Here is a 9,275-nt window from a genome sequence, read left to right as displayed (position 1 = left end):
TAGGGTAGCTAGCATAGCATTGGCCATTGAAATGACTAGCGTAGCTAGTTGTAATCTGTCATTCTCTCCGTTTTGGCGTAATTTGTGAGATTACAGCCTGATTGGTTTATGCTATGCGGGCTTTGGCCAATGACAGGCTGTCTGACTGAGATCAAATGCAACAGGTCAGTGAGTGTTTTGTGTTTTGCGTAGCAAAAAAACGGAGAGACATACGCTTGTGAACCGATTCATAACTTTTAAATCGGGCAAAGACCGGTTCATGTCATTTTAATACCGATACGGGACTTCACGCATCGGTGTAGTCGTATCTTACACGCTAAAAACGGATATCGATACGTATCGGTTATTTTTAACACCCCTAACTATCATCTGAAATATGACGGTATGTCAAAACAAACCTTTGATCTAGAATATTCAGTATGGAATAGGAATATATCAGAGCAGTATCTTTTATCGCGTTTGACAAATATGCTCAGATTGCTGTTCAAGTGATTTCTCCTGTGAGAATGGGATAGTAGCCTATTCTCTCCATGAATTTGCGGTCATTTTAGCGTCCTTATAAGTGTTTAAAGAGGGTTTGTAAAGATGCTCATATCTTCGGACCTCTTCTGTTATGTTTGTTCATAATCAACAAGAAGAGGCTTGTGAGACGGTCTGCAGGCTATTCATGATTCAAAAACATTCTAGTCTTGCCTTGGCCTTTAAAAATGGTGGTATTATGCTATGAAACCGGAAATGTGAGACCCCTAAAAGGATGTGGTTAGCAGGCCAATCAGAGTCTTTGCGGGCTGCGTGGGGACGGCGTGGCTTTTGTTGGATAGTCACAAATTTTGGCGGACGCACTTACGTGTTACGTCACTGCTTAAAGGGGCTTACAACTGCGCTTATGTATCTTACGTGCTTACGTTTCTGCGTAAAAACCGATTATAAAAGCACCTTAATGCTTAAAAGGTCGTGGAATAACCCTACGGCTCCACCACAGTTTAACCCTAGGTGTCGCAGGTTGACAAAAGATCAGCTTGAAACTGAATCTGGGCTGGCTGACATGCCACCAGTTGAGAGAGAGATTGCGGCCCTGACATCGCTTGGCCCAGCTCGGGTTACTACCAACCCCAAGTGCCCAGTCAGGGAGTGCCATAAGACGGACACCCTTGTGTGCCGTTCTTACAATGCAGCTGCACGTGCTGCACGCTCTGGTAATGCGCTGGCCATCTTGTTGGCAGCGATTTAGAAAGATGCTTGGTCCAGAAGATCAGGATACAATGTCGTTGGTGGATTCAGCTCTTATCACCCACTCCCAGCTTACCAGGGACGTTGGCGCTGCAATGTCCTCAGCGGTGTTGGCACGTAGGCAAGTCTGGCTGGCACAGACCTCCCTTCCGGAGGGTGTTAGGAAGGACCTCATTAAAATGGCGGTAGTGCCAGGTAAGGTGTTTCATCCTGACTCTCAGGGTGTGTTTGACTTCGCTGAGCAGTCGCGACGTACAAGAGAGTCCGTTCGTCAGACTTTTGGCAGGGCTGCCCCTTCGTCGTACCAGCACAGAGCTCCTGGCCCTGTGCCGTTTCGATCCGGTGCTAGCTGGGCGGGCAGGGGCCAGAGCGTGGAGCATGCCGTCTCCAGGGGCAGAAGACCCCCACAGCGTCAGCCAGCACATCAGCGGCGTTTTTTCCCCAGGGCATCCCCCCAAACGCAGTACCCCCCAGAGCTGCAGGCTCTTGGGGTAGAGCCACCTAGCGGAGTGAAGCCGCCTGCCGAAGCCGTCTCCCAGCTACGCCTGAGCAGCTGGGTAGAGTGTGTGTCAGACCAATGGGTGCTGGCTACAGTGGCGAACGGCTACAGAATTCAATTTAGGCGGCGCCCCCTCCTTTTTCTGGAGTTCAGATGACCATGGTCAAAGACCCAGTTCAGGCGGAAATTTTAAACAGAGAGATTTTAACCCTTCTGGAAAAGGAGGCTGTCGAGAGGGTAGGCTCCGACGAACAGCTTGCTGGGTTTTACTCCAAATATTGTATCATTCAAAAAAAGACGGAGGTCTGTGTCCTATCCTGGATCTAAGGCGTCTAAACGCATTTGTAAAAGTGCTACCGTTCAAAATGCTGAACACACATCAGATTTTAATGTCCGTCGAGAGAGGAGAGTGGTTCACGTCCCTGGACGCATACTTTCACGTCCCCATGTGCCCAGTCCACAGACCTTTTCTGAGGTTTGCATTCCAAGGACAGACTTACCAGTTCAGGGTGCTGCCCTTTGGCCTGTCTCTCTCACCAAGAGTTTTTACAAGGGTGGTGGCAGCGGCCCTGTCCCCCCTTCAAGCAGCAGGCTTGAAGATCCTGCCTTACTTGGACGATTGGCTAATCTGTGCCCCAGATCGTGTCCAAGTCATGAAAGACACAGAGAGAGTAATTCATCACGTACAGAGCTTAGGGCTCAGGATGAATCTGGAGAAGAGCAACCTCATCCCCACACAGAATACAATGTTTGTGGGGCTACAATTAAATTCAGTCACAATGCGTGGCTCGCTTACCCCACACAGGGTGTCCAAGCTCCTAGCGCTGGTGAGCCAGTTCAGTCTTGGCAGACGACTGGAGTTGGGGCAATATCAGAGGTTTCTAGGCACAATATCAGCAGCAGCTACAGTGGTCCTGTCGTGTCTAAAATATACACACACGCGGTCCCATTTAAGCAGGAGTCGAACAGCAGATGGTGAATTCTTCAGTAAAGATTTATTGCAGATCTTAAACCACAATAAGAGAAAGTTCTAGAATGTTTCTGTCTGCCTAAAGTCGCGCGCTGCCTTTTAAACCTCTTCTGACACTCCCACTTCAACCTTGACTGGCTGACCCTGTATCCAATCACATCATTAACCTCTAAACTGACTCCATCCAATCAGAAAGCTTAAAATGTGTATCATGACCCATCCTCTACCCGGTGGGCCAAACCCCTTTTCTAACATCGTGTTTTAGAGTGTATCTGATCATCAAACTAATTAAATGAATTATCTGACCTTCCTTCTGAATCATATTAAAATATCCCACAGTCCCACTAGGCCTCCTCAGGGCTCGGCCGCTGCAGAGGTGGTTGAATGCGTTCAACCTCCATCCTCGGCAAGACCGGCGTGTAAAACTCAAGGTCACACGGCCATTCAGGCACGCACTACACCCCTGGAGAGACCAGGCCCTCTTATCCCAGGGGCCCCACTGGGGAATATCCCATCCCGCAGGCCGGTTGTGACCACAGACGCCTCCCTAACTGGATGGGGTGCAGTTTGGGAAGGAAGGACAGTTAGGGGTACATGGAATTCCCGCTGGAGGGGCGAGCTGGAGGTGCTGGAGCTGAGGGCAGTTCATCTGGCCCTAGTGGAACTTCTCCCCCTTATCAGGGGCAGACATGTCCTAGTGAGATCAGACAACTCCTCTGCTGTGTACCACATGAATCACCAAGGGGGCACCAGGTCTCTGCGTGGCCTCCAGTTAGCCTGGAAACTCCTGGTGTGGGCCCTCACCCATCTGGCACCCCTGAGAGCAGTGTACATTCCGGGAGTGCAGAACCGAGCGGCAGACCTCCTGTCCAGGACTGGCCCACTCGCGGGCGAGTGGAGACTGCACCCGGCTGTGGTAGCTCAGCTGTGGTCTCAGTTCGGCAGAGCTCGAGTCAACCTGTTTGCATCATCAGAGACAACTCACTGCGACAGGTGGTTTTCCATAAGGGACCAATGGGCACCTCTGGGTCAGGATGCTCTGTCCCAAGACTGGCCGTTGGGCCAGCTATATGCTTTCCCTCCTCTTCCCCTGATCCCCTATGTCCTCCACAAGATCCTCACAGGCCATTAACAAGGTCTTGCTGATAGCTCCCAAGTGGCCGGGGAGATGGTGGTTCCCCGCTCTCCACCGCCTGGTTCAGGGGCAGCCATGGCCCTTCCAGTCAGGGCAGATCTCCTCTCAGGCAGGCGGTCAGATCTGGCACCCCAATCCAGCACCTCTACAGCTGTGGGCATGGCCACTCCTCAGCCCCTCCTGCAGGAGCTAGGTGAGGCAGTTATGCACACCATACAGAGTGCCAGGGCTCCCTCTACGCAAGCTTGCTACAGCCAGAAATGGGGCGTATTCTCAGACTGGTGTTACAACAAACAGTTAGACCCAGTCATCTGCTCCGTGCACAGCATTTTATGCTTCCTCCAGTCACTTCTGGACTTGGGAAGAGCGTCCAGCACTGTTAAGGTTTATGCGGAAGCCATTTCTTCCTTTCACCAGCCAGTCCATGGACAAGCGGTTGGTAAACATCCCCTGGTCTCTCAATTCATCAAGGAAGCACGCCGCCTGCGGCGGGGCAGGGCGTTGAGGGCTCCATCATGGGACCTGGCCACTGTACTGCACTCTGACCCCCTATGAGCCGCTAGACCAGGCTGACCTCAAGTTTCTCACACAGAAAACAGTGTTTCTCCTGGCAATTTGTTCTGCCAAGAGGATCAGCGAGCTACATGCTTTGTCTGTTAGTGAGCAGTGTCTTCGTTGGAAGGCCGAATACTCTGGTGTGTCACTATGGCCAAACCCATCCTTTCTTCCCAAAGTAGTGAACCCTCAGACTGTGAATCAGGTGATCGAGATCAGCTCTTTCCACCCAGTCTGCTCCAATGGGGGATAACTTGGTAAATCGGTGCCCGATAAGGGCGTTAAGAACCTATGTAACGCGTACTCAGTCTCTGAGGCATACGCATTCACAGCTTTTTGTCTGTTATGGTGGTGTTAAACGGGGCAATCCCGTGTCCAAGCAGCGCCTGTCACACTGGGTGGTTGACGCTATTGCACAAGCCTATGACAGTCAGAGTCTGCCTGTTCCTGGTAACTTGGTGGCCCACTCTACTAGAAGTATGGCCACCTCATGGGCTGCTCTGAGAGGGGTTTCTGTAGCAGAGATCTGTGCAGCTGCTTCATGGAGTGCACCTTGCACGTTTGCACGTTTCTATAGGGTCAATGTGGCAGCACCAGCTCCACTGAGCGAGGCGGTGCTTTCTGTGGCGAGGAGGTTGTAAAGGCGCAGTTCCTTATCCCTCGCGACCTTGATGGTATAAGTCATCCAAGGTGTAGACCGTGGTGACGGTCTGAGTGAGGTCGAAATAGATCGTAAGTTATGTCCATAACTATGGATCTATGAGACCGAACGATGACCGTCACCAACTTTTGTCGCTCGGGGCGGGCTGAGGCGTTCCAGGCAAGAGAAAGGGGCGTGTCCCCGGACGTGTTTTGTGGCAAAGGGGAAAAAAGTCTAAAGGATGGATGGTAGCAGTCTTTAAGGATCTTGCCAGCTTTTCTGATGCATCGTGTGTGGAAGATGTCCTGCAGGGCTGGGAGCTCCCTGCCTATGATGAATTCCGCAGACCTGACCACACTACGTAAGACCTTACGGTCCTTGGCTGTGCAGCTCCCGTACCATACTGTGATGCAACCAGTCAGGATGCTCTCTATAGTACACCTGAAAAAGTTAGTGAGGATGACTGATTCCATACCAAACTTCTTCAGTCTCCTCAGGAAGAAGAGGCATTTCCGGGCCGCTTTCACCACCTTGTCCGTGTGAGCAGACCAGGTGAGATCACTGCTGATGTTCACCCCGAGGAACCTGAAGCAACTGACCTTTTCCACTACGGATCTGTTGATGTATAGGGGTGCATGCTCTTCCTCCTGCCGTCTCCTATAGTCCACAATCATCTCTTTTGTTTTGCTGATGTTAAGAGAGAGGTTATTAATCTGACACCATGTTGTCAGGGTATCAACCTCCTCTCTGTAGGCTGACTCGTCGTTGTCAGTGATGAGGCCCACAATGGTTGTGTCGTCAGCAAACTTCACGATGAGATTTGAACTGTGCGTAGCCGCACAGTCATGCGTGAACAAGGAGAACAGGAGGGGGCTGAGCACACAGCCCTGGGGGGTGCTTGTGTTGGTAATGACTGTGGATGAGGTGCGGTCACCGATTCGCACCACTTGTGGCCTCCCCGTCAGGAAGTCAAAGATCCACCTGCATAGGGAGGCGCTTAGTCCCAGGTCTATGAGCTTGGAGACGAGTCTGGAGGGGATGATGGTGTTGAATGCGGAACTATAGTCAATGAACAGCATTCTCACATATGTATTCCCTTTGTCCAGGTGGGAGAGGGCGGTGTGCATAGTCAGGACGATGGCATCGTCAGTAGACCTATTGGACCGGTATGCAAACTGCATAGGGTCCAGGGTGGGAGACAGCGAGGAGCAGAGGAAGGATTTAACTAGCCTCTCGAAGCACTTCATTATGACAGAGGTCAGTGCTACCGGGCGATAGTCATTCATGCAGATGGCCTTGGTGTTCTTGGGCACAGAGACGATGGTGGTCCTTTTAAAGCAGGTGGGGAGTACAGACATGCTGAGGGAGAGGTTAAAGATGTCGCTGAAGAGCCCTGCTAGCTGGTCAGCGCGACCACCGAGGGCCCTACCTGATATGCCATCTGGGCCAGGTGCCTTGCGAGGGTTGATCTTTTTGAAGCAGTGCCTCACCTCAGCTACAGTTATTGTAGGCACACCACTGGCTAAGCCTTCAGGTAACTCCACTGCAGGGGGGTCACTTTTCCTCTCAAAGCGAGCGTAAAAGGCATTCAGCTCGTCTGGATGTAGGACAGAGGACTGGGTCTCACTGTAACTCCTCCCTTTATAGTCATTGATGGCTTTTAGTCCACTCCACATGCGCCTGGGGTCAGAGCCATGGTAACTGGACTCCACCTTAGTTCTGTAAGCCCTCTTTGCTGCTTTGATGGCCTTCAAAAGGTCGTATCTGGCCTTCCTGTACTGATCAGGATCCCCGGAGTTAAAGGCCGCAGACCGGGCTCTCAGGTTGGCCTGGACAGTGGCGTCAACCCAGGGCTTCTGATTGGGTAAAGACCAGACATCCTTCTTGGGAACGACATCATCGATGCAGTGTTGGATGTAGCTGGAAACAGTATCCGTATATTCATTTATGTCCCCATCTGCTGCCTCCCATCATATAGTATATCATCATATAGTAGGGGTTATATCATCATATAGTAGGGGTTATATCATCATATAGTAGGGGTTATATCATCATATAGTAAGGGTTATAGCATCATATAGTAGGGGTTATATCATCATATAGTAGGGGTTATATCATCATATAGTAGGGGTTATAGCATCATATAGTAGGGGTTATATCATCATATAGTAGGGGTTATATAATCAATCATCAACTGTATCACTTAGGGTAAAAGTTGGGTAAATGATAAACATTACATAATAATAATACAAAAAAAACAGGACTGAAGTCAGTCTGAGTACCATGGATGGAAGAAACAATCAAAGAAGGCCTTCATTTCAGTGTCAGTGTTGAGCGTAGTCTAAAGCACGGCCCAAATATCTTTTGTCAGTTTTTTTTGTGTCCAGTAGATGGAGGTCTCAGTCAATTTTATGTGACTATAAATGGATTCTGAATCATTGAGGACAGAAAGAGAACAGAGGAGATAATGAAACAAAAGAAAGTGATAAAGTTACAACTGATAAACATGCATCAGTGTGGAAAAGATTAATCTCACACGGCATGATAATGCTTTTCACTGCGTAATGTTTATGTCATTCAGCGTTGTATATACGCGCATCACTTACTACACAATCAGTATCCAGGACTGCCAAGGGTGAACAAGACACCACAGCTCGTCATCACGAAAGGGGTGTCTATCTAAACAATGTGTATTCTAAACAATTATTTCTGTCTGTACATTGATAACTCTTTTGCCACAAAAATTTGACCAGTCTTTTTAATGTAAACATTCACCAAAGGAGAGGGAGAGCACTGATCCTGGCTATATACCCTATGAAATTTAGATCATATCTTTTTCAGTCCCTATATAACTGTATTCAGGGCGTTTCTCGCCCTCTGGTTTTTAAAAGGAGGCCAGACATGTGAACAGGCTGACAGTCTGTTTAGGAATAGCTGGTCCAGGAACCACTATGCCCCCTGGGAATATGGATGTATACTGGACTGTAAAGGCAAAGGTTAGAAAATGCTTGACCATGCCTGAATATCCATGTGGAGCATAATATGTTGTTGAGGCATCAGCACAACAAAAGGACCCTTTGGGGAGGGTGCAGATGTGAAGAACAAGTAAGAGCCTTATTGTTTATGGAAACAAAGAAACACTTGGAACCAACAGAAAAGTCCCACGAATAGGAGGATAGCTTTTCCTCTTTTTTTATTTTTGTACAGCAGTCCATTTCACTACACGTATGAAACCACAGCATTGAGAACACACTAGCAGATGCCAGGAAGCAGAGGACTCCATAGAGTAGGGCAGAGAGGGGGTGAAGAGCGAAAGAGAAAAGGTTTGAGGGTGTGTGTGTGTTTGTGTGTGTTTGAGAGAGAGAGAGCGAGAGAGAGCAGGGGTGAGAGAGACTGAAAGTCAAAGAAAGCGATAAAAAAAGAAAATAGGTCAGAGAAAGAGAAGTGATAGAGTGGGCAAGGAGAAAGAGATCAAGAGAGAGAGAGTGAGAGAGAGAGAGAGAGGGATATAGGAGAATGCGTGGGGAGAGAGAGAAAAGGTGTGTGTAAAGTGTCCACACAGCCAACCATAACTATAATGACAACTGGAACTAAAATGATTTGAGCGTCCACACTGACCAACAGTGAACATCTCTCGGGAATATATTTCATGTTTCATTGTGATGCTTTTATTGTGATGAAAACAATGTCCAGTAATACTATACTTCATGCTGTTACTGTTATAGTGTGTGCTGTGGACGTTGCCATTGTTATGTGCTAGATTGATATTTAAAGCTATAGTTACTATAGTTGCTGTAGTTAGTGTGAACAGGCCTTGAGAACAGGCCTTGAGAGACAGAGAGAGAGAGAGTGAGTGAGTGAGTGAGTGAGTGAGTGAGTAAGTGAGTGAGATAGAGAGAGATGGGACGGGGTGTGAGGGACAGAAAGAAATATAAACAGATGTAAGTCCTTCCTATTGCATGGAGGTCAAATGGGCTGACAGGGCCGCTGACGAAATAGAGAGGAAACACTACACACTGTTTACCCAGAGCTGACTACTAGAGCCTACACACACACACACACACACACACACACACACACACACACACACACACACACACACACACACACACACAATAACCATAATCCCTACGCCAATGACCACTGCTGAGTCAGAGAGACACTTTCAACACTGAAAAGGAGTAAGACATTTATACACAATACCACGGGGCAAAAAAGGTTACTGCACCTGCTATGCTATCAATTG

General features: G+C 48.8%; 1 pseudogene; it reads left to right on the top strand.

The window, feature by feature from the left end:
- Positions 1–1,262: 1,262 nt before the first annotated feature.
- Positions 1,263–4,093, top strand: LOC122130221 (annotated as a pseudogene).
- Positions 4,094–9,275: the final 5,182 nt, after the last annotated feature.

The sequence above is a fragment of the Clupea harengus genome, unplaced genomic scaffold (genome assembly GCF_900700415.2).
Source record: "Clupea harengus unplaced genomic scaffold, Ch_v2.0.2, whole genome shotgun sequence".
Classification (NCBI taxonomy): Eukaryota; Metazoa; Chordata; class Actinopteri; order Clupeiformes; family Clupeidae; genus Clupea; species Clupea harengus.
The sequence above is the reverse complement of the archived record's forward strand: the minus strand, read 5'-3'. Positions and strand labels throughout refer to the sequence as shown.